Here is a 6,625-nt window from a genome sequence, read left to right as displayed (position 1 = left end):
CTACAAATATACCAAAGTGGAAAAAGGCCGCACTTAACTTCAGGAATAATGGAATTGGAGAGCCTGTTTTTGTACTACCCGTAAAGTAGGAATAGTTTTTACATTTTTGAGTGGTTGCAAACAAATGTAAAAGAATAGTATTTTGTGAGTTGTAAAAATTATATTAAATTCTGGGGCGCCTGGCTGGCTTAGTCAGTGGAGCATGCGACTCCTGATCCTGGGGACGAGAGTTCGAGCCCCGTGTCGGGCACAGAGATTACTTCAAAAAAATGATATGAAATTCAAATCTCAGTGTCCACAAGTAAAATTTTGCTGGTACACAGCCACACGCATTCATTTATATATTGTCAATGGCTGCTTTTGCACTATAATGTCAGAGTTGAATAGTTATATCAAGAGACTATAGGGCCCTAGAGGTTTTAGCTTTCTGTGTGCTTAGGTGCCCGAGCTACTGAGGGTCTAGGTCCGGGCAGCCGAAGAGTGTGGTTAGCAAGATGAACAAAGATGCGCAGATGAGAGCAGCGATTAACCAAAAGTTGATAGAAACTGGAGAAAGAGAACGCCTCAAAGAGTTGCTGAGAGCTAAATTAATTGAATGTGGCTGGAAGGACCAGTTGAAGGCACACTGTAAAGAGGTAATTAAAGAAAAAGGACTAGAACACGTTACTGTTGATGACTTGGTGGCTGAAATCACACCAAAAGGCAGAGCCCTGGTACCTGACAGTGTAAAGAAGGAGCTCCTACAAAGAATAAGAACATTCCTTGCTCAGCATGCCAGCCTTTAAGATTGGATGAGATTGTGTTGTTTTGTGGTTTTATTTCTGAAAGTAAAACTTGCCATAAATTAGGAATCAATTTCCCAAAATAAAATCCTTTTTTGTATGATGGTAAAAAAAAAAAAAAAAAAAGAGACTATAGGGCTCTAGCAAGACTAAAATATTTAGTATCTGATCTTTTGTTTTGTTTTAAAGATTTTATTTATTTGACAGAGAGAGCGAGCTAGCGTGCACAAGTAGGAGAGCAGCAGGCAGAGGGAGAAGCAGGCTCCCTGCTGAGCAAGGAGCCTGATGGCAGGACTCGATCCCAGGACTCTGGGATCATGACCTGAGCTAAAGGCAGATGCTTAACTGACTGAGCCACCCAGGGACTCATAGTGTCTGACCTTTTTTTAAAGCCTTTTTATTTATTTTTATTTATTTAATTTACTTGACAGACAGAGACACAGCAAGAGAGGGAACACAAGTAGCGGGAGTGGGAGAGGGAGAAGCAGGCTTCCCGCTGAGCAGGGAGCGCGATGTGGGGCTCGATCCCAGGAACCTGAGCCAAAGGTGGAAGCTTAACGACTGAGCCATCCGGACGCCCCTATCCATTCTCCTTTTGATGAACACATTACTGTTTCTACTTTTGAGCTATCACAAACATTCTTGGCATTTGCCATATGTATGAATTCTGTTCTCTTGGTTATATACTTAGGAACAGGATTGCTGGGTTCTATTTTTGGTCAATAAGTAATCAATTCTAAATAAAAACAAGTGAGCTACATCTGTGTCTTTTTTTTTTTTTTTTTAAATAATTTTCTCATGATCTGAAGGTAACCTTTATTTTTTTTTTTTTTTAAGATTTTATTTATTTATTTGAGAGAGAGAGAGAGAGCACGAGAGGGAAGAGGGTCAGAGGGAGAAGCAGACTCCCCGCTGAGCAGGGAGCCCGATGCGGGACTCGATCCCAGGACTCCAGGATCATGACCTGAGCCGAAGGCAGTCGCTTAACCAACTGAGCCACCCAGGCGCCCGCTACATCTGTGTCTTAATATGTGTATGGTATTTTAATAAACAATTTTTATACACATTGTTTCAATTGATCTTCAAAACATTTTTGTCAAGTAAGTGGAAAAAATCATATTATCTCCATTTTACAGGTGTAGAAACTGAAACAAGGACAATTTAAATGTCCCGTTTAAATTCATAAAATTAACACATTCTGAATTAGGACAAGAAACAACATTTTCTGATTCCTATTCAAATTCATTTTTCTTTTTATATTCCTCTTACTTCACTGGCCTCATGTGAAGGGAGAGGTCACCCAAATGCCCACTCTGCCCTGGACTGTCCCAATTTTAGCTCCAAAAGGGCCTGGGGAAATGGGGGATGGTTGTTCACTCTACAGAACAAAGAAAGTTGTCAAACGGATATCACACACAGCTTGCAAAGGAAAAAACAAACCTGTCTGAGTCAGCTCAATTGTCCTCTTCCAGTCCCAGAGAAAAGATATTTTTAATCCGAGAGTAATGCAGTTTCCACACACTTATGTCCTACGTATGTCAACTCTTTTCCTTGACTTTGGAAATCATCTAGACTAGTGCTACTCAAATGTGGTCCATGGATCAGCAGCATCATCTCCAGGGAGCCTGCTGGAAATACAGATTCATACCCCTTCCCCAGCCCTCCCCGCAACCCCAGGACCATCCCAGTCGCTATGGGTAGGGCTCAGGAATTTGTGTTTAACAAGCTCTCCAGGTTAGGGTCAAGGGAAGCTGTATGAAAAGGGAGCTTAAAAGTTTGAGAAGCCCTGATTTAGCCAATTTCCTTTAAAGATATACAGATACCTATTTGGTTTTAAAGATCTCTGGGCAGAATGATACTACTACCTCACATTCCTTAGTAAAACAAATTCCATTGTTTGTAAATCCTTCTTTCTTTAAGTTTTGTTTTTTTTTTTTTAAGATCCATTTATCCACTTGAGAGAGTGGGGAGGAGCAGAGGGAGATGGGAGAGAGAAAGAATCTCCAGAAGACTCCCCACTGAGTGTGGAGCTGGACATGGGGCTCAATCGCAGGACCCCAAGACCAAGAGACCAAGACCTGAGCCGAAATCAAGAGTAGGATGCTTAACGGACCGAGCCACACAGGCGCCCCTGTAACACTTTCTTGCTTGCTTATTAAATCTCATATCTAACATTCCGGTCCTACATGAGAGTGCGCAATATCATTAAAATATTTGTTGTCCTTTTTTTTTAAGATTTTATTTATTTGACACAGAGAGAGAGAAAGAGAGAGAGAGAGAGGGAGTGAGCAAGCACAAGGAGGGGAGGGACAGGCAGAGGGAGAAGGAGGTTCTCCACTGAGCAAGGAACACAATGTGGGACTCGATCCCAGGACCACGGGATCATGACCTGATCCGAAGCCAGACACTTAACCAATGGAGGCACCCAGGCGCCCCGTTCTTGTCCTTTTTTTAAAAAGATGTTATTTATTGGGTTAGCCTGGTGATGGGTATTGAGGAGGGCACGTTTTGCATGGTGCACTGGGAGTTATGAACAAACAATGAATCATGGAACACTGCATCAAAAACTAATGATGTAATATATGGTGATTAACATAACAATAAAAAAAAATTAAAAAAAAACCCACAAAAAGATGTTATTTATTTATTTGAGAGGGAGAGAGAGCGTCTGTGCTCGGGAACAGGGGGTGGGGGGGGGGGAGAGAGAGAAACAGACTTCCCACCGAACAGGGAGCCTGATGCCAGACTCAATCCCAGGACCTTGGGATCATGATCTGAGCCAAGGGCAGGGTATCAATTTAACCACCTTTTTTATTTGTCCTTTTCTAAAAAGGCGATTCCAAGTGTTCTTCATTATTACTTAATGACCACTTAATGTCCAGAATGAATCCTAGGGAAAAACTATAGTACATCTAAAGAAAGACCTTGTGGGCGCCTGGGTGGCTCCGTTGGTTAAGCATCTGCCTTCAGCTCAGGTCACGATCCCAAGGTCCTGGGATCGAGTGTGGCATCAGGCTCCCTGCTCAGCAGGAAGTCTACTTCTCTCTCTTCCCGTCTCTCCACTGCTCCTGCTCTCTCTCAGATAAATAAATAAAATCTTGATTTTATTTATTTATTTATTTGACAGAGAGAGAAAGAGCACAAGCAGGGGGAATGGCAGAGGGAGAGGGAGAAGCAGGCTCCCCGCTGAGCAGGAACCTGAAGTGGGGTTTGATCCTGATCTGAGCCGAAAGCAGGTGCTTAACTGAACCACACAGGTGCTCCTAAATAAAATCTTTAAAAAATAAAAATTAATAAATAAAGACCTTGTGGTTCCAATGGGAATATACATGAATCTTTAAGAAAATTACTTTTCAAGTTTAACATTATCAGAAACTATATATGTGTAAGAACTATGAAGCCTAGAATCAGAGAAAGAAAGACTAGTTAATTTGAATCACTGGGGAGGGATAAACAGATGACGGCTTAGCATAAATAGAAGGAATCTGCTGAATGAGTATGCTAGCAAGGGCTGGGTTTGGGCCCCCAATTTGTGTTCCCTTAGGTTTTTGTGTGACTTCGCTGGAATCCACCCACATAGTTTGTTTCTACTCTGTTCCAAGACAGTTGTCCTCAACTCCAATCCACTTTCTCCTTGTCCATCTATTCTAGGCTCTCTCTTCCTTCCCTTTCCCTTCATTCTTCCTCAGGGAGGGGTTGCTGTGGAGATGAAATCATAGTAAGCCAGCTGGTAAGAAAAACTGTGACAGAAGCAGAATGGGAGAGAGGGCAGAGAGGCAAATACAAGATTAAGACAAAAGAAAAAGACACAGACACAGATGAGACTTGAGGCATAGGTAATAAGATGCCATCAACCACTTACTTACAGAGATGGATGGGGACATACTGCCCACAGTTAGAGGTGCACAGGCATAAGCAAAGCCAGGGACCTGAAATACATGTGGAGACGCAGGAGGGGAGACACAGAGTCAGGGGCCGAACCAGATCACACCGGATCCCGGTGAAAACAGCCTCACACAGAACGTCACCGAGAAGAGCGGCAGTTGGACGGGTGTTTCTTTATCCTCCTATGCCTTCCTGAGTCATTCTTATTTCCAAGGAAGGGTCCAGTGGGAGGTTATACAGAGGGTAACCTGACTTCTGTATTGTTTTTCATTGCCTTTCCTTGCTTGTGGTCTTCTGCGAGGCATCTCCCAAAGACAACAAAGGCTAAGTCAGACCTTTCCCTTAGACCTAACCCTTTTGGTCTCTCGAGTATTCCTCCTTCCCTCTTTTCAATATTTGTATCTCAAAATTTCTACAGTTCTTTGTCTTTCTTGCTCTTTCTTCTTTTCTTTCCATTTCTCCCAGGTTACAAGCCACCATCTTTTTTTTTTAATATTTTATTTATTGATTTGAGAGAGAGAATGAGATAGAGTACATGAGAGGGGGGAGGGTCAGAGGGAGAAGCAGACTCCCTGCTCAGCCGGGAACCCGATGCGGGACTCGATCCCGGGACTCCAGGATCATGACCAGAGCCGAAGGCTGTCGCTTAACCAACTGAGCCACCCAGGCACCCACAAGCCACCATCTTAATGCTCCTTTTGTCTGTCCCATTCTCTTTTCCAATATCTCCCTTTTCCTAAAGTCAGGTTTGTCCCCACACCCTAGCCAGAAACTTGGCTTCTTTCAATTACATTTTACGTTTTCACCTAGAGCTGCATGCTTACCTGGACCCCTTCACCTTTAGTTAAGATAACATCTAATAAAAACAATAAGAAACGATGGTTTTCTGAATACAGAAATTTTTTTTTAAAGATTTCATTTATTTATTTCACAGAGAGAGAGAGAGCACAAGCAGGGGGAGTGGGAGAGGGAGAAGGAGTTTCCCTGCTGAGCAGGGAGCCCGATGTGGGGCTTGATCCCAGGATCCTGGGATCATGACCTGAACCAAAGGCCAATGCTCAACCAACTGAGCCACCCCGGTGCCCCATGGATACAGAAAAAATTTTTTTAAGATTTTATTTATTTGACAGAGAGAGGCAGCGAGAGGCAACACAAGCAGGGAGAGTGGAAGAGAGAGAAGCAGGCTTCCCGCCAAGCAGGGAGCCTAATGCGGGGCTCGATCCCAGGACCCTGCGGTCATGACCTGAGCCGAAGGCAGACGCTTAACGACTGAGCCACCCAGGTGCCCCTGAATACAGAAAAATTTTAATGAGTTTTTAAAAAGGCAATGTTGAGAAAAACGAAGATATATACATAAATACGTTTTCAGAGAGCCTACAAAATGCACAGCATTCATCTAAATAATGCAGAAGACCCAAAGTCCCTCCCCTCAAGTTGGTTACAATCTGGCATTGAGGGGACAAGACAAAAAAGTTCTGAAGGGAGCCAAAGTGTTAAGAGATTCTGTTCACGTGGGAAGAATCCAGAGGGCCTTCATGAAGATAGAATTTGGACTAGGTCTGGACAGGTGACTGAGAGAGGAGAGAAGAGAGGCAGAGATTACCGAAGGGCATTTCAGGAAAATGGAATGGCCCCGGCAAAGGTATGGTGGTAGGAAGTTTGGGCAGAAGGTCGGGAAATAGGGCTTTGACCAATTGAGCTGAAGAGCAGGGTGCCTATAGGAGTCTAGGGAGAGACAATGCTGGAAAAGCAAGTTCAGGCGATGCTGCCGCAGTCTTTAAATACCACACATGCTACTTTGACTCTATGCCCTTAGGTGGGTAATGAAGTAAAATCTTAACGCATTTTTTCCTGTTTTACAAGAATATTTGTCCTCCAGAGATACCAGACGTGTCACTTTTAGCTTACACACTTTGTCCCAACTAAAATACGCTCTCTTCGTTCTGAGCTTTTTCTAA

General features: G+C 43.3%; 1 pseudogene; it reads left to right on the top strand.

Annotated features, from left to right (window-relative positions):
* Positions 1-422: 422 nt before the first annotated feature.
* Positions 423-884, top strand: LOC112818042 (transcription and mRNA export factor ENY2 pseudogene; annotated as a pseudogene).
* The last annotated feature ends 5,741 nt before the right edge of the window (positions 885-6,625 follow it).

This window comes from Callorhinus ursinus, unplaced genomic scaffold (assembly GCF_003265705.2).
Source record: "Callorhinus ursinus isolate GAN/ISIS: 27379988/994484 unplaced genomic scaffold, GSC_fseal_2.0 scaffold502, whole genome shotgun sequence".
NCBI lineage: Eukaryota > Metazoa > Chordata > Mammalia > Carnivora > Otariidae > Callorhinus > Callorhinus ursinus.
Note: the sequence above shows the minus strand (reverse complement) of the source record. Positions and strands in the feature narration are given on the sequence as shown.